This window comes from Streptopelia decaocto (genome assembly GCF_964273445.1).
Source record: "Streptopelia decaocto genome assembly, chromosome: 6".
NCBI lineage: Eukaryota > Metazoa > Chordata > Aves > Columbiformes > Columbidae > Streptopelia > Streptopelia decaocto.
Genome location: NC_138660.1, coordinates 53,501,474 through 53,525,787, shown reverse-complemented (window position 1 = coordinate 53,525,787; position 24,314 = coordinate 53,501,474). Strand labels below are relative to the sequence as shown.

The 24,314-nt window shown below is 41.7% G+C and overlaps 1 long non-coding RNA gene across 1 annotated transcript; it reads right to left on the bottom strand.

The window, feature by feature from the left end:
- Nucleotides 1-821: 821 nt before the first annotated feature.
- On the bottom strand, nt 822-23,984 carry LOC309441065. The gene is made up of 3 exons (XR_014184310.1): nt 23,970-23,984; nt 23,764-23,841; nt 822-1,007 (listed from the first exon to the last, which is right to left on the bottom strand). It is a non-coding gene; the product is annotated as an uncharacterized lncRNA (long non-coding RNA).
- Between the last annotated feature and the right edge of the window lie 330 nt (nt 23,985-24,314).

Below are 24,314 nucleotides of genomic sequence, written 5' to 3'. Positions count from 1 at the left end.
ATGAGCAAGGCTGTCCCATCACAGTGCCTCTCTCCTGCTTGACAGTACAAATGGGTCTCACCTCAGAATCTCCTCTGTTGGAAGATGCACTAGAGGCAAATCTTCTCTCGGCTTCTCTTTTCACTTCCAGGAACAGAAAAGACCCTCAAGTGAAGGAGCCAACCAAGGCCTTTATTGCAAGTGATACCATTCAAGCTTTCTGCAGGGAGCCAAACTGGTATAATGATTACATTGAAGAGTACCTCAGAGAAAGAGGCTGGAGTAATCTAAGAGAAATGAAGACTGAAAGCAGTAGCTGACACTTAGTCTCGCATTATAACCCATGGGACAGAAGGCACAAATACAGTAAATTACCTGTAAGATGTCTCTTCTTCCTAGGATGAATGACTTCTAAGATACTGGCAATACAATAAAATGAATGAAAGATTCCCCTTTTCTGTCTTTAGAGGGCTGAGTAATAACTTACCTGCTTCCTTATACAGCAATACTTTAGTCAATATTTATAGAACAATGCAGTAAAGAAGCTTTAAATTTGTTCCCTATTTGATAATAAATAAAGACGGCATCCAGATTTCTAGTTGCCTTTAAAACTGTCTAAACTTCTCTTTTTATATAATTTCACCCAGAATAGTTGAAAACTTGCCCCAAACATATGAGGTCTCAAAACATCCAGAGGCGAAATTTAAGAAGCAAAAGAAAATGTTCGTCTGTGCACAGTAACTACACATGGCATATCCAGACATTTTATCCAGACAGATCAAAACTCAGCGACAAATCTTATTTTGTATCCCTGTTGCTGATTATGTCATGATAAATAAGAAGGTACTAATTACAGTTGACATTGTGGCAAAAGTTTCCAGTCCTTCATTCTTTCTAAGTGCCTTGCTCTGCTCTGCATTCAGCAGTTTCAACAAAATCCATGTCTCTTCTGCTTCTCTTCCGAGTTTGCACAAAAGTGATTCCTGCAGCCAAAGCACTTGGGTCTCACTTGGATTTGATAGCCATGGCTGTGGGAAAAGAACAGCATATCGGTGAATACCAGTTTCATGTTCTTCTATTATATCATGTTGTATGCACATTACTCCAACTTCATGCTTCTTGGTCACTGACTAAATCTGTAATCTTAAGTGTTTTGAACTGTTGGAATAAAACAGAGATATTCATCTGCACTGAAGGGTGTCCTTAGCACCATTTATGTTTTCATATGCTGTATTGTTTCCTTCATCATCACAGGTTACCTAGCATTCACCTCAGATTCTCCACCTCTTTCTGTTCTGCCTCAGTGAGTAAACTACCAGAAATCTTACTACACATTTCCCCTTTTCAAATCACTATTGAATCACACTGCGTTCCTCAGAAGTGAGTAAACCTAGTCATATCCGTACAAAAGGATTTCTTATATCAATATTTTTTTCTGAGAGAAACAGATAAATCAATTTTATTTCTCTTGTGAATTCTAAATTCCTTTTAAAACTAAGGGATGGGATCACATATAAGTGGGTGAGCTGCACCACCAAACTGAAATGGCCATGTCAGTAAAGTTAACAACTATACTTGAAAAGGCTGAAGTTGGACAAACTGCAGACGAATCCTGCAGAGCTGCCACATGCAGGATGGCCCAGAACTAGGGCACTGTAATCCAAATCAATCTTGATTTACAAGACCTGTGTATCAGACCATGAGGCACCAGCCCATCGCATCACAGCAGCACCATTTTCCACCTCACCAGCTGTGCCACTGACCTTCAGACCACGGACATCACCTGTAAGCTGAGCAACCACATTATCAATCACTGCAATAATAATTGAAGTGTAGTAGTCAGTGATACTATCTCTAACTTTATTTAGATTCATTGCTGGTGGATCTGTGTAAGCCAGGGTCTCCTTCCCTGATGAATATATCACTGCCATTATACTTCTTTTTTATTCATGAATTTGACTAATGTATACATTTCTTTCAAAAATAGTCCAAGAAAAGCCAGAAAAGAAAGCTTTTTTGCCTTAGTCTATTTAAGATTGCTAGTTCCCTCTGGGTAGATAACAGACAATTAAAACTCCCCAGCATGAGTTAACCTTTAACAAAGCAATGGGCATGCAGCAGACTTCAGCAGGAAGCAGCTGTAGCAACATGGTAATAGACACCCTCCCCTGTGCAGCTGGTCCCCCTCTGCACCATGACAAACCATCTGTCTGAACTGAGGGTCTTTGGCTCCAGCATCTGAGATGCTCAGGTACCATCTGGGCCACAGCGACAACAATCCAGAGGGAAGGACCGATCTGTTAGTCATTGTCTTCACATCTTTAAATCCTTTCTCTGTCTCTCCAAACTGGTAATTTAGGTTTCATTCATTACTTCTCTAAGAGCTATTGATTTTTAAAAACATGATGTTTCCACCTGTTTGACAGAGTAACACTGACAGCAGAGAAAGCAGCACAGAAATTGCAATAGTTTGCTGTCTAATCCCAAGAGTATCTGAATTAATAGAAAATTACCCATGGTCTCCAACAGGCTCTGGCTCAGGCCTGAGAGACAAAGGGATTCTGGTAGTCATAAGTTATTTTTACAGTCTAATATGGCATACAACAGGACCATGCTGTGGTATCTCAAGAAACCAGTAAGCAACTCAGTCTGTTTAAGGCTGTGAGGACTCATCATCCTTTACAGCTGTGGGACAGAGGAAATCATAGAACACTTAAATTAATTAAGGCAGCCACAGTCCACAGATAGCAAATGGAGCCAGGATCTAGCATTGGTGTGTGTCAATATGCATAAATCAGTCTTCCCTGCCAAATCTACACACCACTTGGAGTTCATCTAAAACCAGAAGAAATCAGTTCTCTCTCAGCTCTGCCCCAACATCTTGTTTGTGACACTTGGGCTCCTGCTTCTCAGTTTTCTTCCGTAATGAACTGGACCTTCATAATTTGTTTCCCTGTCTGGTTTCTTTAGGTTGGTAGCTTTTTAGGACCAAAGTTGTTTTGTACTTTGGAATACAGAAAATACTTTTGCTTGGGACATAGTCTTGATAAAGGCTTCTAGGCACTTATCATAGTAATATTTGGTTAAGGAAAAATGTTGGATAACTTTCCTCACTCTCTATTGGTTGGCTGCAAGTCCAATGCAAGACCATTTCCAAAAAGGCTGTGAGCCAAATCTTAGAAAACACTGCAACATTTAGGCTTTCCATTTCTCACCTGTGCAAACTATAATCCTCAGTCAGGTTTGGGTCATGGCATGTTGATGAGTACCTGTGCAGTCATCAGTAAATGCCCACAACATGGCACTCAAGAAAGGGGCTGCAGATTCATCAGTGCATTCAATCAAGATGTAATTGAAGGAGTCATTAGACTGCTGAAAACTCCTACACTCTGTTATCAAGGTTGTAATGATACCTCTTGTTTTGCTTTTCAGCTATCATTTTGGTAATGAATAAAGGCTTGTGGAAGCATTCTACTTTACAGACAGGTGACAAGCTAGAGTGGAGACCCTAGAGTACAAGCAGAAGTTTATGAGAAAATTTATTTGGCAGACTCTTTAGGGATTTTAATATGAAAAGCAATTACAAGTCAAATTTATTCCCTGAAAGAAACATCTCTTGCTTCCTACATGTGGGCCAGTTACAGAGATTCTCTTATGTCAACTTCAAATATTCTGGTTAATAGGGAATGGGTAGACAGTTCAAGATATGAAAGGAATGAGAAAAAGACTGAGAGAACATGGGTAACTCCAATTATCACTGTCACCAGCAACTCACAAGAACTATGCTTGTTAAGTTGTGATCTGTCTTGTTAAACACCGAGCATGTATCTCAATGACACTGCATCCTAATTACGAACCTTCCCAAAGTTGTTAGACCTAAATAGTACTTGTCAGTGTTTCTGGAAGCAGGGGGAATATTTGTAAAGGGAACAGAATTGCTCTGGGTTTGTTTCTTTTGCACCTGCAAGAAAGGAGCAATTTTAATTGTTTTATAAGCATGATTTGACAGAGACAGAGGAAAGATGTAAATAACTTTTGCACACATAGTATTTGTGTAGTAAAGTGCCGAGCTCAGCAGATTAGCATCTACCCTGACCCTACAGCATATTTCCAACAGTTACTGGAACAAATCCTTCTGTTTCTTTGTCCTTTGGTGTATAACTCGCTCAATTTGAGGAAGATACCTCGAATAACTTTGGCAGATGCACTCCCCCAATGGAAACAACAGAAACTTATTGGCTGATGGGCCACTGGGGCCATGAACACACCCCTTAGTTGACAGACAAGGCCCTTGCCCAATTAAATGCCTTGATTGATAGAAGTTTCTGGACCACTACCAAAAATGACCACAGGTCAGCTTCACCTAGAGTATAAATGGAGCCTGCTGGACTCATCTTTTGAGTTGGTCTTGCTGGGAGGAATGAGTATGTGGTGGAAGGCTCTCCTTAGACTGGCCGTCTAAGGAGCATTTCTTGAGAACTGAGACACCTGGTAAGTGATCTGAGTACCCCTGAGAGTCCTCACCTGGTAACAGAGTGGGCAGATAGGTATTTGGAATCATCATCATCATTTGGGGATCTGATCCCACTGAGTTTGAGTTGGCTGTGTAGTAATTAACTCCCAAATGGTATCTGAACCTGTGTTTTTTAATGTTGTTGGAGTGCTGAATATCTTCAGATAAACCCTGTTTCTAGTTAGTTTTCTTCTAAATGTTTCTGGTTAGAATAAAGTCTGTTAGGAGCATGTTGCTTGCTTAAGTTGACTTTTGGGGTGTCTCTGTGACAGTAACAATATCAGTCAGCAGATTAATTTCTTGAGGAAATGTAGAGCCTGGAAAGAGCAGGTTACAAAATGGAATTTGTGCTGTAGTTTTCCTATGCTTTTGCTATGACTCTTCAGACTTCCTTTTTTTTTTTATTATTATTTTATACTTTCCATCCCTATTTTTAAAGCACCTGGAGTTTTGGAGTGGCATATAGTAAAGCAGACTGAGTACTGTTGTCTGTTTATAATGCACTTTTCATTTGCATAGAAAGGTTCTATTGGTTTTGTGCTTAGAGTGTCTTTGGCTCAGAGAATCATCAGTTATCGCTGTTTGCAGAAAATCTTTATGAATAACAGTGGCAACAAGAGTACAACACTGATATCCTGGTTGTACTAATTCAGTCAGTTTCAACCTCCCTAATATTAATAAATGAACAAATCCTAACTGTGATGCTTCTATTAATTGGGACTGAAATGTATACCTTAGTCAACAACCATATATGCAGCTAGCTTACTTGATGGTTTCTGGCCCAAGCTGTGAAAATTTCAAAGCTGAGGTTCCCTCACGATCCACTGAAGACTTTAAACATATAGTGGTTTCACAATGACTTCCTAAAATACTCCACTTCTGTATTGCAAGCACCAGTGCTCAGAGCAAAGGGAACATCACAGCCCAGTCACCCATGAGGCCATCAGTCCTTCCTTGAAGACAAGCAAGTAGGGATCAGGCTGGGATTGAGTGGCTTTGCCAGAGCCCCAAACCCTACAAACCCAATGGGAAGAGCAAATTCTGCTACAAGTCAGCTCAAATGAGGACTTAAATATGGGACCTTGCTTAGGGGCCCCACACCCTCATTGTGATGGGATAGGTCTCGTCCTGAGCTGTTGCCTTGCCAGGTCCTTTGTGGTGGCAGAGGAGAAGGGGTTGCACAAACACCAACACACAGAATGAGGCTGTGCTGTGGGAACCTCATGTTCACAGGTGGGCACAATTGTGGCAGCTCCCACCCCTGTCATTAAGGAGAGGAAAGGCTGTGGTTTGATAGTTCAAGCCAGGAGATTGCTTAGCATTTTTTGTAAAAGAATAAATATTTTCATCTGGAAAAACAATGGTGGCACTCTTCTTCCTGGCAATATGGCAGTCACTGCAATTTCTTCAAGCTGACAAATTTAGCTGAGCCTTTGAAAATGGTAATTAACCATTTATTATTGGAAGGAGAGAACAAAGGAAAGAGCAAATTGAATCTTAACTAGGTTAATTGTCTCAGCACTAAACATAATTACAACTGCTTTTCTGGACACCTTTAATTTTCACCATCGTTAAATAGAGACATATTTCAGCCACTTATTGAATATAACCTAAAATGAGACCTTTAGTTTAGAAAAAGCGCTTCCCCAGAGCCAGAGCTGTGTTTCCCCAGGGAGCAGATTCACCCATCCAGGCTGCAATTGGCTACAGGGCTTTGAGCTGAAACCATAACAACTGGAGTCAATTAGTCCCTTGGTTTAAAATTCGGGATGCTTTGACTGCTTGGGGTTACTCAGCTCTTCCCTTTCCCACAGGAGCAGATTTGGTCCTTAACTAGACTTTGAATATCTTTGCCAAAATGTGCACCTGCTGCATCATGTCATATGAGAGTGGTAAGCCTAGGGTGTATGGGGATCATGTTCTAACAAGCTTTCTTTTAAAAGTTTAAGAGGAGTCCCTGTATCATCAGTGCCAGGGCAATGTCACCACCTTCCCCAGTACTGGACCACATGAACCAAACTACGCGGATGAAATCTTGAGCCCCAGAGAGCCAAGGGCTGATGTAGAGCTGTGTGGACCAATGCAGGTGATCCACACCTGGGCAGTGAGGGTGCTTGGTCCCTGAAGCTGAACATGTCTAAGAAGTGCTTAAAATCCAAACCTGATTCTGGTATATTCCTCTGCAGTCACTGGAGTTATGCTTATTTAACCAATATTTAAAGATTTATTATCTTTTCCATGCATCTTTGGCAAAACAGTCACACACTTACTGAACATTTAGTGCACATGTGAGTCTATCTCTGTATAGTTAAGTACCCACTTAACTTTGAATATAAAGTTTAAATGCTTTTAAGGTTGCTAGGCATCCAGAACATGTGCTTAAAGTTAAATAAGTATAAAATATTTTTCTAAAGCCATGACACAACCTAACATGAACACATGCAGAAAATGTAAGGGTAGTGGAGCAAATAATAACAATAACAGCAAAAAAAAATCCACTTATTGCTAAGCTGAACTGAAACTTATTGTGATAACATTAACCCAGGGGATTCTCTGGAATCCTATACCAGAACATGATCTGGGAAGAAGCTGTTGTGCTCATGCACTCTCATTTTGGAGAACAGGGTAGTTCTTATAAAACTGAGCCGAGATGTAGTAGCCTTGACTTTGCTGCTCTACCAGAAAACTTGGGCAAGTTCCTTAATGCATTCTGTGTTAATTTATGTATCTGTAAAGTACTGATCACCTTTGTAAAGCTCTGTTGATACGCATGAATTCAATAATGAACACAGCTCTGAAGTGGAGGTCAGTCTAAACTGTCCCATGACCAGAATAGCTGCATTAAGAGGCTGATTGGGTGAGGCTAATTACCACCAAAAAGTCACAAGGTAGTGCTTCTTGATTCCAGCACAATGCCACTCTTATGCATTCCTAAAGCTTTCAAACAGCTTCATGGCAGCCAGCTCCTCACACAGTGCCACACACCCATGCATGTCCCCTGGTGACAGCCTCTCCCCGTGGTCCATTTCCTATGGTGCTCACTCCCCAGGCTCTTTTCTCAGTACATCAGTGCTGGCAGTATTTTTGTATCTATTTTTGAAACTGAGCTCTAAACTTTTTCTCTTCCCACTAAATTCAGCAGCAGCATACACTAGAGGGTGCAAAGACAAGCCCCAGGCCCCTCATACAGCCTTTTTCTTTGCACAGGAGATTAATTCAGGTCAGATCCCAATTGCTGTAGCAGCCTGATGAGCTGAGATCCCAGACTACAGGTTGAGACCACTGGTATGTATTTCCAGGAGACAGTTTACACTCGTTTTGCCTTTTTTGATAGGAGGATTGACATTTTCATAGATTCTTTCACTTCCATCTGTCTCAGTCCCTTTCTCCTTGTTACCCCCTGCAGAGAAGTAAATGAATTCAAGACAGTGAGGGTCTTCACCGGTCAAATGCACTTAAACTGCTGGAGCCTCCTCAACAGTTGACAAGTTTGCATTGCTACAAACTTGACTAGATGCCTTGTGGCACCTCCCCAGCAGGAGAGCCATTGGTCTTCAGCAGCTAGATTGACCTTGGAAAGTCCACACTGACCTCCCACTGTGAAATACAGCAGAGAAGCAGGGGATTCTGCCACGCAAGTAAACCAAGGTCAGATTCAATTTAATTTGTGTGATTGCTACAACAGCAAGCAGAAAGAGCCTCACTAAGCTTGAAGTGCAGTTTCTGAACAATCCACTGGGTAAAGCAAATAGATTTTTTTTTCCCCCTAAATATATGCTAATCAGCTGGTGTTCAAAACATTGTTATTACTGATTGGTTTTGTATAAGTGCACAGAGATTTCTCTTGTGAAGTATTTGTACAGGAAGGGGAAAAAACTGCAGGTCTTCTGCTTATAAGTTTATTTTGCAAAGCCAGACATCACTTTAGGATGAAACACTGGGGCCAAAAAAACCACAATAATAATAATATAGTTTAAGTGAGCTTTTTTGGCTATAGGATTTCCATGTATTACCTTGTTTCTGCGGTGGAACACCCTGTGTAGAAACTCCCAAAAGGTCTCTGTGCTATCTGTAGGGTAGTAGGGATACTGGAGGTTTGCATCTAGGAACAGTGAATTAGGACATTGAGCAACCAAGTACTGAAATTCCAGGTAGCCCTGTCTGATGCACTGTCTTCTACCTGAGGTTCGTTTGAGATTTCTCTAAGCTTGATCAGTGCCAAGAGTCTCACAGGTAGAGGCCTTGATGATGGCAGTGAGCTGACTCTTCTTCATTTACCTCTAGATACCAATAAAGTTGTTTCAGTAGGAAAAAAAAAAGGGGGCACAGATGCCCCAAGAGCCCTTCCTCCAGTTAGAGCCAGAGGAAGCAGAGCAAGGAGGTGGTCCTCTGTCTCACTGATCCAAGGTGCCTGAGTCATCAGCATCGTTTGCAAGTCATTTGGTGGCCTGTTTTTTCTAGGCTTTCATAACTGACCTTCTACACAAGTCATTTGTTTTTGGACTCCCCATTGATATGGCTAGTGCACAGCCTAAGATGTGTCTTAGCTGCCATAAATATTATGAATTATAATACTTGCATAAGCAAACAACTGAAGTGTGGTCTAGGGGGATATACTGAAAACTATGAAACTTTTTTGGAAAGGCAGCTCTTTGGTCAAACATCAGTCCAGTCCCATTCAATTCTACATTGATGACCTGGCTGAAGGACTACTTGTGCTACTTATTGGATTTGCAGAGTGATATTAAGCTAGAAGGGGCTGCCAGCACTTTGGAGGAATGGATCACTGTCAAAGTTATCTTGAAATTAGTGGAGAAATAGAGACAGAAAAATAACTCAAAGACAATGAAAAATTCTTGGGTTCTGTAGGAGCAGTCACAACTGGATCTTCAGGTTAGGAGAGATCACAAAGCTAAATCAAATAATGTAATACAAAAAGTAAACTTTATTCTGAGATAAATATATAAAGGCAAGGTCATAAGGCAAAAATGGGTAATTCCTCCTCTGTAGTATGAACTAGCAAAGGGTGGTACATCGTGTCCAGTCTGGAATAACGTATTTGAAAGTAAAAAAAATGTGAACTGGTTGAAGAAAGGGCAAATAACAAAAGAATGGTCAGTGAGCTCAAAAACATGAGCTGTGAGGAAGATCTGAAAGAAGAGTTTTCTCACTGAAGGGAGGAGAGGCACAATGATCTTCAAAGAAATAGATGTTGGGTAGAGAACAAAAGATGATTGGCTTAAATTGTTACAAGCAAGATTTCTGGACTCAGTTGAGTCATACAAACAAAGACATTTGAAGCCATTTCAGATGTGTCAGGGTACATGATACATTTCTACAAGACTGCAAACATGACAAAGGTACTACAGCATATCAGGCCTTTCTGGAGAAGTAGCTAGAAATGAGTTGGCAAGATGAGCAGCCTTGAAGCATGGTACCAGTTAGATGACTTCCCAAATCTCTAATTCAGTTGGTGTTCATTCTGTCTTACCTACAGATAAGCAGGGTTTACTGGGAAATCTGTGAGGCCTGTGCCAGTGAAGCTGCTAGAGGAGCATCAGGTGTGGCTAACCAGATGTCAAGTCCAGGGCCCTCAGAGTTATCTCCAGCCTCCACATTGTTGCTGTTGCAGGCACATTGATGGGCACAAAATGCCTTTAGCAACTGTTAATTAGTACCAGGCATGAGTATGGCTGCAGTGTGCAAGAATGTGGCTCTGTACCACTGGAATTTCCCCACACCTGATGTATTGGTTTGGTGTGAGAAAGCAAGACTCTGAGGATGGGCTGCGCAGTGCCATGTGGACTGGTATGAGGGGGACACTGACAGTGTGTTCCTTACTTATTTAGATGGATGCAGGTAGAGGGTGACAGATCAATACATAGAGGACGGGAAATGGATAAGACTTAAGGATAGTTTCTGCAAACAGAGAGCAGAAGCATGAACAGGGCACAACCACCTACCCTAAAATTTACTTCTGTTTCAATGTTTGGTTTTTAACTCCCTTTCTCCCTCCTCCACTCTCTGGCCTACAAGAGGAACAAGATCATTTGAATGTGATTTTAAAACAATATTTGCCTTCAGCTGGAAAAAAAAAAAATATGGAAAATTCATTCTGCCTGTAGAGGAAGAAAGAAAAGGACTGTGCTTTAAATGGCCTTAGTTCAGGCTATTAGCGCTGCTTCTGCTGTAATAGGATTGTTTTCTTCTCTGCCTTCTCATCATTCAGGCAAAAAAAGTTGGTGAAAAAGTGAAAATGGAAGAATTTACTTGAACCTTGCAGCCATCCCGAAACTTCTAGATTAACGAGTTTTGTGATCTGTGAAGTTCTCATGGCACAAGTTGTAAAGGCATGTGATGAGTTTCTGGGGAGTGTGATGGCTGCTTGGCAAGCAGGACAGCCCCACACCGGGAGAGAGGGGGAGAAATGCAATGTGCAGAAGCTGTTCAACATATGGTTACCAACAACCGTTGCTGATGGCTTAAAATATATATATGTGTGTATATATGTATATGTGTGTGTATATATACATACATATAAAAACCTCACACTCTTCTTTCAGCTCAGCAGAGGCAGCAGCATATTTCCTTTAAAAACAAAAACATACTGTTTGTCTCCTTTCCTTCTCAATGTTAGGAGTCTCATGCTGTGTGTGATTCCTAGGGCTGAGTTTGGCACCTTGTAACAACCCTGCTTACTGAGCAAAGACTCTCGCTCTGGGAGCAGTTTGGGTCTCCTGCAGTCAGAAATCAGGAGTCGCATCCCCAAAGGAAATCAAGGGGTTGAAATGGAGGCAGAAATTCAGTGACATGCAGCCCCTTGGAGGTGGCCTTTAGGCAGTAATAAGCCTTGCACGTGTCCCTGCAAAGAGGAGAGCTTAAACTCCACCTTTTGGAGAAGCAGCAAACATTTATCAAGGAGCAAAGCTCACAAAATATTGGAATATAAGGCCCTTCCAATAGGATCCATTCACAGCATGCTCACCTCTGAAAAGTGACTTAATTTTTCCTCTGTTCCTTCACTGTTCATTTGGTGCACAAAACCCTCTGGCAACTCTGTTTCTAAGATATTATTTAGTAACAGTGGCGTGAAATGTTGAGAGGCAAAGTGCCTAGATTGACTGAAGCAGCGTCTGAGACCAAAAAGGCATCTGGATGTTCTGTATATTTAATGTTTCAGTCAGAAATACAGTCTCCATTCTTCAATTTAAAGACAGAAAAGCTCTGATCTTTGCAATACTGTGGGCTGGAGATCACAGTGTAAAAAAAAAAAAAAAAAAAAAAAAAAAAAAAAAAAAAAAAAAAAGAGTTGAGAAGACTATCATAAGCACTTAATTAGCTGCTAGATCAGCCACTGTAGCAGAGCAGGATTTATCTGGGAGACAAATGGCATTTCAGGTTTCTGTCTTACAGTTTTACAATTCTCATTATGAGATAAAACAAGTAAAATAACTCAGAGTAAAATACCAGAACAGGCTTTACACAATCAGTGGTTTCCCCTCCTTCTTTCACCATTTTCACTTGTCTCAACTCACTGTCCTATTCAGTGGAAACTCAGCACTTTCCAAAACTTTTCAATTCTGAAATCAAAACTAAAGAGCCATTGCAGAAGCATTTGGGTAGTAAAAGTCTCTAGCAAGTTTTCATGTTTCCAGTGTAAGTGTGGACAGCTCACAGCATACCAAGGAAATAGTTGTGCATCATAAATTGGCTTCCTTTACACTGTAGAAAATACAAGAAGAAAGCTGGAAGAAGGACCATTGCATCTGAATTTCCTACCTGTGGTTGTTATGAGGTATAAAGGGTTGGACGTGCTATTAGTGCTTGCCACAGAAATGAATGTCCAAGCCATGGCAGCCCCCTATTTTGCATGTCTGAGATGACATATGGTGCTCCAGCCCTTCATCTGTCACAGCTAGAGCCAGTGCCAGGCTGTTGTCCAGTTGCATCCCACCTGATGAGCCTCATGTGAGACGTCACCTGCTGTCCCTGTGGTGGGAATATGTCATCCCTTAAAGGAGAGTACAGAGAGCCCAGCCTGCACTCTGAATCACCCTGCAGCCTTTCTGCCTCCCTGAGTGTTTTGACCATTGCACTGTAATTTTCCTGTGAGTGCTGCAACCACTCTGCTCTTCTCAGATGCTGTAGCTGTGTTAGTAAGTCACACAGTCTTTCTTTGTGGGTTCACTTCTTCATGACACCCCTTGTCATGGCCTTGAAAAGCAATATGGTAATAATGCTTCGGTCATCTGTTATGCCTATCCATGACACCAGAGGATTGCTCCATGAAGGCAGCCTTGATGCAGAAAGACGAGATGGCCTCACCTTTCAAATATGTCCAGTGTGTCAGTCCAAACTTGTAATGAACCAAGAATGGGAAAAGTATATGGACCAATTTCAGGACTGTGTGTTTGGGCATCAGGTTTAGAAGCAAGTGACACAATCATGTGCAAAGATAATTTTGTGTGTGTGTGTAATGTAGAACATGAGGATATTTAGCTTTGGTAACTAAATGGGCCAGATCAATGACTTTGCGTTATCCTTAAACTAATATCTATCAAGTCCATTCCCTAACCTGTTATTTTAAAGGGTAAATGCACAAAAAGAGTTGCTTTCCTTTTTTTTTTTTTCCTCTTTTCTTTTTTAAAATCAGGATACCTATACTGCAATTTTATGGAGTTCAAATGTGGGATTTTTTCCTGTTCTTGCTGTTTCTAAATAACCCTACCTGCTGAAGAGCAATTGACACAGAAAATTGCTGTGCACACCGATGAACCAAAAGTCTGTCTAGTCCCATATGCTGCCTCCTCGCCTCAGATCAAAAGCAGATCTCTAAGGAAGAGGATGTGTAATAATACATCCTCCAAGGACTCTTCCATCCTCCAGCAATGTGCAGCTCAAGGTTTTCAAAAGCTTTGTATTTAATCATTTGCAGTAGAGAAGGGTGTCATTTTCTGCATTTTCCTCTGATATTCCTTATTGGAAATGTTTTCTGTCTGTCTTTCATATAAAACACCTTTCTCTTTATTCATTCTTTGTTGTGATTCTCACTTGAAAAATAAAATAAGCTTGGCTAAAAGTACATTGAGCGGAGTTAACAAAACAATCGGAAGTTATCAAAATATATTTTAGAGGTCTGATTAATCAGATTTCCTTCATGCACAGACTTGAGGCTCTGTCAGGTACTTACTCAGCACAAGCTCCTATGTCTTTCAGTATTCTTGGTACTTCAGACTGGGTGAGCAAGCCAGAAAGATCTTTGCTGCCTTCTTATAATTTGCAGCTGCTACCTTAGATGTTAATAATTTGAAGAACTCTAACTCATTCTCCTGACTTTTTGTAGTCATTATTTCTATCAGGTCTCTCCCAAATTTCTAAGATTCTCATTTCAAAATGCTTGAGAAATTACTCTCTGACAAGACATGGCTAAGCAGGGAATAGTGCTGATAATTTAGGAAAACGTTAATGAAAGAGCAAACTTTGGACCTTGATTAAGAAATGACAGAACCCTCTGAAATGCATAGGATGCTTCAAGCGCCCATCAGCTTGTTCTCAGCTGGAAGCAATCCTATTTCTAGCAAAAACTGCTTTACTACATGGCTTTCTGAATTTCAGATTTATAAGACTGCATTTATGACAGATCCCTGACTGCACAGGGACAAGCAGCAGTTCAAGGATCACTTAGTTTCACTGTAGGCTCTGGGGTGTATTTTGGAGCAGGTTGGGGTAGATGAACATCTTTGACAAACGTGAGGATGCTGTAAGCCCGTGTCAGCAGGTATGAGCACAAGAAGAAAATGACAACCATTAATACAGCACTGGCTGTTAAACTCTAAATGAGCCTGAATGCAGTTCTCTGAAATGAATCTATTTCCTTTTTCCCCGAAGTGTAAAAGGTCTCTGTGCCCAAAGAAAAGAAGGGATGCTGTCGCTGTCAGAGGAAAACTGTTATCTGTAGGGAAGGTCTTTGCTTCATCTTCACTTTCCATTAATCAGGCAGTTTTTGTGGAGAGGTCAGGAAAGGTCAGTGATAAAGCTTTTTCACTGCAGGAAGAGAGCAGGGCAACATGGATTTTGATGGAAAAAATGCACATTGGGTTGACTCAAAGAATTTGCAGGTTTATAGTTTTTTGCATTATCATTGTTTGTAATTTTTGAAAAGCCAAATCATTTCAGTGGCATTTTTGCATGGTGAGTTTCTATGCTCCACTTCAAAGCAAAGTGGCTTTTTCAGATTTTATTTAATAAAAATCTTCAAAGTAGCTCTAAAGAATAGACTAATATGAACTCTTTTTTATTAAATGTTTGTTTCTAGAATTGAAGTAAGTCTCGTGTTGTATGATTTTGGAGGTGAAGTGCAGTGCTCTTTCTTCCTATTTGGCTACCAGTTCAGGGAAATGCAGAGCTCTAAAATAAGGCTATTTGGCCCTTTCCTCTGGAAAGTTTTTGAAAGGACAGCTGCAACTCTGAACATGTGTTCATATGAGTATGGGTGAAGATGGGGACTTTTTGGGGGAGTGGCTTTATCTCAGGCAGCTCTCTTGAGTGTCTTCCATGCCTGCCTCAGAAGCACACAACTACACACAAAATGCTGTAACCATGCCTGGTTGTGTTTGGGGTCAACTAGTAGAAATGTGTTGCCACTGCACAAGTGACTGGTCTGGACCTGGATTATCTGAAGGCCCTCTCACAACTGAGATGTCTGAATTCATAACTCTGCATCTGAATTCCCTTTTCTTTTTCTTCCTCCTTCTGGTATCCCAACACAAAGGAACACAAAATAAGTCTTCCCAAGAGACCAGACTACAGCGTCTGTCTCTAGTAAAAAAGAGCATATGGTTTTATTTTGCACCTTGAAATCTGCACCACACTTTCAATCTGCCACAACAGACTCTGGCTTACTTTTTGAAAGGTTCTATAAAAAACCCTCTTAAACTTGTTCCTTTATTACTGCAGAAATAGTGAAGCTGCACAAAAGCCAGGGAATTCAAAGTTAAGGCAAATGCACTGTTCATATAGACCCTAATGTCGTCATGACTTTTGAAGCAGTGGGTGACTGTGAGTACTCCAGTGTGTGGCTGTTGCATTGTATCCTTCTGCATCCTGCATTTCTCTCTTCTCCTTTCAGCTAGTCTGTGTGCCACTGCAAAGGTCCGTCCTCTTTTTGCCTGCTGTTGTAAGGACACTGTTTGCAAAAAGCAGTCTTCAAGGAGGAATTTTTCTTTACACATGCACCTTTTCTGCAATTTCTGCTGTGTAAAATAGCACATCCTCAAGAAAAGGTGTTCCCTGCAGCCACTTAGAAATTCCCTTCACACACACTGAAGGTGAGGAAGCACTTATTCTTTCTGTTGGCTTTGCCACAAATCAGTAGAGGTGGTTATTGCTGCCTGACAGGGCAATTGAATGAAGAGGTTTTTCAGAGTTGGTACTATAAAGGACATTGACCATTGATATAAACTACTTCTTAATAGCTTTCTCTGAGTTCCCTTATCAAGATTATGTGCCAGATAGCAAAGGTCTCGCTCTACAACCAAAAATCAACAAGGGTTCATCTTCTAGTTCAGTTCTGGTAAACACAACTAGAGAGAGAAGTATGTTAGAATAATGAGGTAAGGGATCAAAAGGATGTTAAGATAGGACCTGTGGTGTTAAAGTAGCTCCGATACAAAAATAAAAAGCAGTGATAGTGATACTAAAAATCCTTATGCTGAAGGATGAGCCAAACCAGCAGACACACTTAGACCTATAAATAACTTCTTAACAATCTCTGCTGGGGAGGTGCCCCTTTTAGAGAGGTGTGATGGGACTTGTTACAATAAAGGTAACAAGAAGGACTGCGGTGTGATTACCTGAGACTGGATGAACAAAACGAGGCTTGCTTTTTGGATAGTCTTTGGTTTGTCTGTAAGGGATCGTTATAGCCTATTTCTAGGAAAATGGAGTTTATGGACTCCTATTATGAGGCTGAAGGCCCAGGCTCTGTCTCCCCCCAAGAGTGAATTCTGAAAGCATCATTTGACTTCAGCTGATTTGACACAGGAGCAGAGCTCTCAAATGCCCACCTACAAGTTCCATGAAAATATGCACCATCAAAAGAGAAGAGCCTACAGGTGTTCTCACTGATGAAAACTCAGAAGAACATGTCCTTTCTTAGACACTGCCAAGCTCAGTCAGAAGTCACAAAGCTGTGCAAATAAGGTTTTGTTCATTGTGCTGCTCTCAGCAAAATTTGTTTGTCTAAATAAGCATGTGATGAGATACTTTGTAGGAGACTCAGACTGGGTGACATTCATGAGCAATCAGCTTCTCAATGAAGCTGGAATGTATGGGCCTGTGATTAAGGTGGACAATCAGGGAACAGAAAGTGGAATTTCATCATGATGTCAGCTGCGTGCTCACAGGGCGAGACAGGCACTTCATTTTCACCCCTCTATTCTGTCTCTGTATCCAGAAAATGGACACAGTCATTCAAGCAGAAAGAAGAATTTGCAATAAATGATGTATTTGACTTTGGTCCTTCTGACTTACAGAAAAGGAGACCACAGTTTACACTTTTGAATGGATTTAGTGTGTATCCTCTGGGATACCTCCTTTAGTCACCCTGTCACCTTCTAACAGTTCCTATAAAGGGAGAGAAGAATGAATAAAATGTTTTACTCAGAATGATCTGGGCAACTAAAGTCAGGTTTGTCCATCTGCTGTAAGGCACACGCTCAGCCAGTGACACTCTACAGACAGAAAATGGTAACTCTGAATTCAAAAATAACTGGCTAAAACGTGAGGTTTCTTTTCTATCTGCGGTAATTTTGTTCAGAGATTTCTTTACACGTTTCCACAAGAAACTTGATTAAATTTCAGTTAATAACAAAAATTGGTCACATAAATACATCTACCGGTGCTTATTTAATTAATTTCACATCAGCATTACATACCAATTAAATGCCTAACACTGTCATTTGATTTACCATATTAATAAGTAATATGTGTATAATTAGGCTGGTTACAAAACTTCAGGCCCATCTAATATTCTATAAAGGCAGTCTGTCCAAGAAGACACGATTGCTTTCTCTTTACCAAATTGACTTTAAGCTGAAATTATCTGGTGCTATAATACCATGTCATCAGTGTAAATATGTGGACAGAGAAAATCACCTTCTGATTGTACATTCAGCTATTTAAGAAATATTTCCAAATTTAAAGGACATGTCTTAATTTTTCCTTTTTATGCTTCAGATAAATTTGTTATCTGCTTCTGTGGTGTAGTAGACAGCAGGAGTTCCCTAAAATTAAGACAGGAAAAGAACCTGAGATTGAAGAAAATCACCTGTAACAAAGGAGCCTGACTTACTCCATTAGCTGATATCTGCCCAGCTTGATTCTCTTTGCTTCTGTTGAGCATTTGAGGGGGCAGATGAGACTTGGTTGCTCCGTGCCTTGGCTTATAGCATTGTAGCCCAACTGCCTTTTTTGCCACTCAGTACCAAAGCTGTAGTGATTTCTGCTGTATTTCTAGAAAAGTTTCCTCCTGCAAGCAGCAGACTCTACCTGCCAGTGCAAAGGAGGTGGGCTATAAGAAAACACCTCCACAAATCAAGCTGTTGAATAATCCCAGTGCACCAGGCAGCATGAACACTGGCGGCTCCAGTCTAAATTTTAATGGTAATGAAAGTGGGCAGAGAAGAATAAATACTGTCAGAACCTGCTAATTATGAAAAGAGATGGATGGCTGCTGTAAATCAGTGTGCTGTGGGGAGAGAGTCCTGAGACAGATTAAGTTATTATTCATACTGGGGCTGTTCAAATAAATCAATGGAAATTCCATCAGCAGCAGGTTCCATTTTTGTTTCAGCTCTTGATTTATGGGTTATGCCTTTGGTCTCTTTATCAGAATCCCCTTCTGCTTTATTCCTAACAGGTATGTATAATCTAATCTGAAGCCACCAGATACTTTCTTGTGCAAAAAGATTTTGTTAAACAGCTGAGCAACAAGAGAATTCGCAAAGCAAGCTGCTTTTTGTATCTCAAACCCTTTCAAAGTACTTTACTGAATTGCTCTTTGCTTATATTACTCACCAGAAAAGCAAATATAGTAATTTCTTTTGTGTTGTTTAGCCTGGTCCTCTAATGAAACAGTATCAATGCCGTCACTCCACGTGACTCAGCTCTTCCACAGCAGATTTTTTTTTTCCCCACCAATTTCAAGCAAATCTGGTGAAGGCTAAAGGTCTCAGGGACACTGACTTCGTAGTGGAATGAAAATAGGCAGTTGGGTAGTAGACCCCACCTGTCCTTATGAGGAGACTAAAGTGGCTCCAATTCAGATATATCATGAATAGGGAAGAACCCAAATGGGAAACAGCCGGGTACCCAGGTCTAGAGCTCTGACACTTGTAAGATTATTTGCTTGCTTATTTAGATAGCAAATTCTCTGTAACAGTGTCTGTCTTTCCTTGTTGATGTGCAGCATTTGTCACAAGAGTCTCTAAGCACTGCCATGGGAGAAACAATAAATGACCCAGGGCATAGGGTCAGAAAGGCCAAAAACATTGTATCGTATATTTAACCTTTGCTTCAGTTTATGATGATGTAGCTTTGTCTACACCACCAGCAATGTCTCAGGGCTTAGATATAGATAATGCTGTGAAGTCTTGGTTGGTAGTTATGCCTACCAGTTTTGCTAATGGTGGTCCAGAGGCAGAGGAAAACACATAGCTTGTATAGTAAACATCTGGCTGGATGGCTGGGCCCAAAGAGTTGTGGTGAACAGAGCCAAATCAAGTTGGTGGCCGGTCACGAGTGGTGTTCCCCAGGGCTCAGTATTTGGGCCAGTTCTGCTTAATCTCTTTATTAATGAACTGGATGAGCGGTTTGAGTGCAGCCTTAGTAAGTTTGCAGACAACACCAAATCGGGTGTAAGTGTTGATCTCCTGGAGGGTAGGAAGGCCATACAGAGTGATCTGGACTGGGTTGTTGGGCTGAAGCCAATTTATGAGGTTTAACAAGGCCAAGTGCCTGGTCCTGCACTTGGGTCATAACAACCCCAGGCAGCGCTACAGGCTTGGGAAAGAGTGGCTGGAAAGCTGCCTGGCAGAGCGGAATCTGGGGGTTTTGATTGACAGGTGGCTGAATATGAGCCAGCAGTGTGCCCAGGTGGCCACAAAGGCCAACAGCATCCTGGCTTGTATCAGGAATAGTGTGGCAAGCAGGACTAGAGAAGTGGTTGTGCCATTGTACTCGGTGCTGGTGAGGCCCCACCTTGAATACTATGTTCAGTTTTGGGCCCCTCATCATAAGAAGGACATTGAAATACTAGAGAGAGTGCAGAGGAGGTGGCAAAGCTGCTGAGGGACCTGAAGCACAAATCTGATGAGAAGCAGTTGAAGGAGCTGCAGCTGTTTAGCCTGGAGAAAAGGAGGCTGAAAGGAGACCTTATCACTGTCTACAACTACCTGAAAGAAGGTTGTAGCATGGAGGGTGTTAGTCTCTTCTTCCAAGTAACAAGTGATAAGAGAAGAGGAAATGGCCTCAAGTTGCACAAGGGGAGGTTTAGACTGGATATTAGGAAAAAGTTCTTCACAGAAAGGGTTGTCAGGCATTGGAACAGGCTGCCCAGGGAAGTGGTAAAGTCACTGTCCATGGAGGGGTTCAAAAGTTGTTTAGATGAGGTTCTTAGGGACATGGTTTAGTGCTAGAGTTAGGTTATGGTTGGACTCGATGATCCTGAGGGTCTTTTCCAATCAAAATGATTCTGTGATTCTGTTCTAACAGATGAATGCCCAGGCAGTGCCTGGACAGCACAACAGAGCAGGGAAAGCAGAAGCATTTCAAGGATGACCTGAAGTGTTTGACAGAAGGCAATGAACCATCTCTATTGAACAGGCGGGCATAAGCAGGCAGGAACGGAACACAGACTCCTTCGAACAACAAGAGCAAGCTAATGGGCTGGACATGGAGGGTGAGCAATGAAGGCAGTGGTTAGGGACCAGTTCACATATATAGAGATCTGGGCTATCATCAGGCAGGTGCCTGATGAATGTGTACTGGAATGGTCCAACATCTACCTGTTAACAACTGTTTCAAATCACCTCTGACTACATTATAGGAACGATGATGTAGACAGTAGTAAAACTGGATAGAAAGCATTTCGTTTTTCTTGTCTCTTACTAGCTTGACAGAGCTATTCGTACTCATCAGAGAACCTGCCATATCACATGTGCTGCTATCAAGTGCCCTCTTGCTTTGCAATTGTAACAAAATGTTTTGTGCATTTTAGCAGTCTGGCTAGTGTGTTTAGATGCCTTGATCCCAGCTGAGTATTTGCACATCTGGTAATTGTGTATCATTACCTCCTTTTGCTGCTGATGTTATTGCCTGTGCATTAGTTTACCTGTGGCTTTGGACCACTTAGAGAGGGCTATCTTTAATGCTCTTCTCTCCAGTGGTTTGTTTGAAGCAATGTCCATACATCTTTGAGCCTTGCAAGGAAAGCAGCATGCCACAGAGCTTAATTAAAGAGGAAATAAAAAAAAAAGTTTTTCCCCAGTGAACTGAGAGAGTTGCATACTGCTGAAGCTGATGGGATGAGATCATCTGATGTTAACAGGCAGAAAAAGGAAACTTTTGACACAGGTGGAGCAGCTATACTTCACTTGGGACAGCACCATTAAAAAGGACATTCACTTAAAATCTACTCAGGTTTTTTTATTATTATTTCTGTATCCAGCAGTGTTCTAAAGTAATTCCTATCCTGTCTCCTGCTGTAAGCTTGAAAGTACAATAAGCCAGTTTTATACATCAAAGTGGTACTAATAGTCCCTTTTCTCTCCCATTAACCATTAGCATGGGACCACCAATACTGGAGGCCATGACTGTCCTATTTCCATCGAACATCAGACCTGTGCTGGAAATGATTGCAGTAGCTCACCCAATTAAACTGGAAAAGGCACTAGGACGCGTTTTCCACATGATTCCTACTGACAGCCAGGTCCACCATTTCTGGAGGTGCCTACACCAGGATTAGTAGTCAGCATTTCAGAGCCTTCAGGACTCTCTTTATTCTCTGTAAAGGCAAAAGCAGCTGCCTATAGAATTCTGAAATAGTTGTACAAGGCAGTTTTGCAATTAGCCAGTGATGACAGAGGCATGACTCTTGGAGTTTTCCTTTCTCTCCAAAGTAGCAAAACACTTTTAAAAGATATATTTTTGCTGAATAGAATTCCACTGTGGATCTCCAATAAATGCTTAAAATCATCCCTGAACCTGCTGGAGCCTGGGCTGTCATGGCAGAGGATGCACACCCAGTGAGTGCGGCTACACGAGCCAGTTGTGCAGGGGGATTGGTTCCTGTTTGTGCACTGAGCAGTAAATCCCAGGAGAGCTCCCTGTGTGCAGGCTTCTCTGTGGTCATTCACTCTTGATAGGAGTGGCATCCTCTCTTTTGAGAGCTGCCTTATTTTAACACCAGCTGTCTGGGAACTCACCACAAGAGGGTGAGGCTCTGGTCTGTCTTCTTGCTGGCCAGCTGTGTTAAAGGGGTGGTGAGGGTAAGCTTTGCGTGACCCAGCTAGTGAACCTAAGAGGAAGCCAGCACCTCATGGTGTGCTCCAAGGACAACTGCACTGCTTTGTGGATGAGCTCTGTCTCTCCATGGGGTACTTGCTTGGTGATCTCCAAATCTCCTCTCTGTCTCGGCACAAATGTTGTGTGGTTCAGTTAATGCAGCTTAGGGTCTTTTCTGCAAAGACACCCACACTGCAAGGACACCCCACTGCCAGGACACACAGGGTGGGCTGGCACCCTGAACCATGGCTGAGCTCAGGCTGCCTCCGAGAAAAATTTGGAGGCACAGTAAGCCAGTTCTTGCTGCTCTGTGTACTCAAAGCTGAAGAGCACCTTGGAGACTGGACTTTTACGCAGCCATAAGCACCAACCAGTACAAAGACGGTGCCTGATCAGAATGATCGTATTTCACAGCAGTGTAACCACCAGTCTTTTGGCTGTAGTTGGCTGTAACCCACTCTTCTCCCTAGGAGGCAGAGGAACAGGCCATGCCCCTGAGTGAGTGGCTCATCATTTTCCTTAGGTGAGAGCACCATTGCTCATGAAAACACAGACAGAAATATTCAGATGGGTCCTCTGCCCTATGAACAAAGCCACATCTCTACTTAGGGTTACTTTCCTGCTCTGTCAAACAAATCCCTGCCTTTAATGGTACATGAATTGGAGTTAAGTCTTCTTGACATGAGGCACCAAAGGGAAGATCTCTCTCTCTCTCACCCCCACATGTTGCCCACACAAGCCAGATAATTCTGCTGCAACTGCACCTGCAGCCCTCCATGGTCATATGGATTAACAGCCCATGTGGCTTTCTCTCCTGGTTCCTATCAGCTAATCAAGAATCTCTCTTTTTGTATCATTTCACAAATATCACTCCTTTCCCTGGGATCATTTTAGCTGCATAATAATGACCTGTAAGTGCCAATTGTAATATTCAGCTGACCTTCAAGGTAAATTGTGCTTTGCATTTGCCTTGCACACTTTCATAGAAGCATAATCCACTGTCTAACATAAATGATAATTTCCAAAGAACATAATGGTTCTGAGTGCAGACAATAACTGGCTGCAATTTGCTTCATGAGCAATTTTATTTACATCGACAGCAGAAGAACTAAATTGAAAGGTCTGCTCTTTGACTGTGGTTGTATCTGTGCTAACGCCAGAAGTCTGTTCAGCTTCAGGAAATCAATTCACCTTTGATTTAGCCCTCTGTATTATTAACACAAGAATAATACATAATATAGATTTCCTGCCCAGATGAAATGTGAATGTCTCTCTTCATGCCAAGGCAAACACCACCCAAATTATTGAGAAATAGCTATTTGATGGCAGGACAGTGCACCTCTCAGAAGGGCTGTGGCTAGGATTCATGCAGATGGAGCTAGCTGGAGATACTAAGAACTGCAATGCAGGCGTGTTCAGGGTGCCATGTGGTGGTGTGTGGTCTGGCTATTGGGTCACCTTTATTGTGTGCTGAAGGTCGCCCTGAGGCAACCTTCACGGTCAGAGTGGGCTGCCACATAGACTCTGAGTGGCAAGCTGGGTCTTGGTTGTGGCTGGAGTCCACTGCCAGGAGCAGGCTGTGTATGACACGTAGGAAAGACGTATCGTACTTGCTGTCTCTTAAAATGCTGGGATCCGTTTTTCCAGAGCAATACAAACAAAACTACTAGGCTGCACAGTCTAAGTGGGCTACTCAAGTGGACCAGTACCTGCCTGATGTGGAGGTGGGGTGGGATATCACAGGCTCACAGCTCTCTAAACTCTCCATTCCTGATGGGACTTCCTGGCTGCAAAGGGAGATTGTTAAATGCCAAATACAAAGTTTTAGAAAATATTCTTCTTTACATGTTCATATTATTTTTTTCAGAAGGATAAATCATAGGGTGCTGCACAGAAATTAAGGGAGACATTTTACCTTTTTTTATTTTTCACAAAGATGCTGTATGAGAGACCCCAGGTATTCCCAGTCCCAAAGAGCCTGCAAATTACATAGAAAGTGAACAGCATGTAAATAGTGTAGAGAACAACCATAAAAGCTTTGTGGATTATTCAAGAAAAAGGAAGAGCATGATGTCCATTTTAGAAGTAGCAAGTGGGAGCAAAGAAAGACTAAATAAGTTACCCAAGGTCTTCTGGTAAGTACATTACAAAGCATTTTAACTGTTCATCTAGTACATTAACATGAAGTCCATTGCTGTGAGTCAGAACCTAGTAACAGTGAGGGTGCTGAATTTAGGAGCTATTCCAATTTATACACACT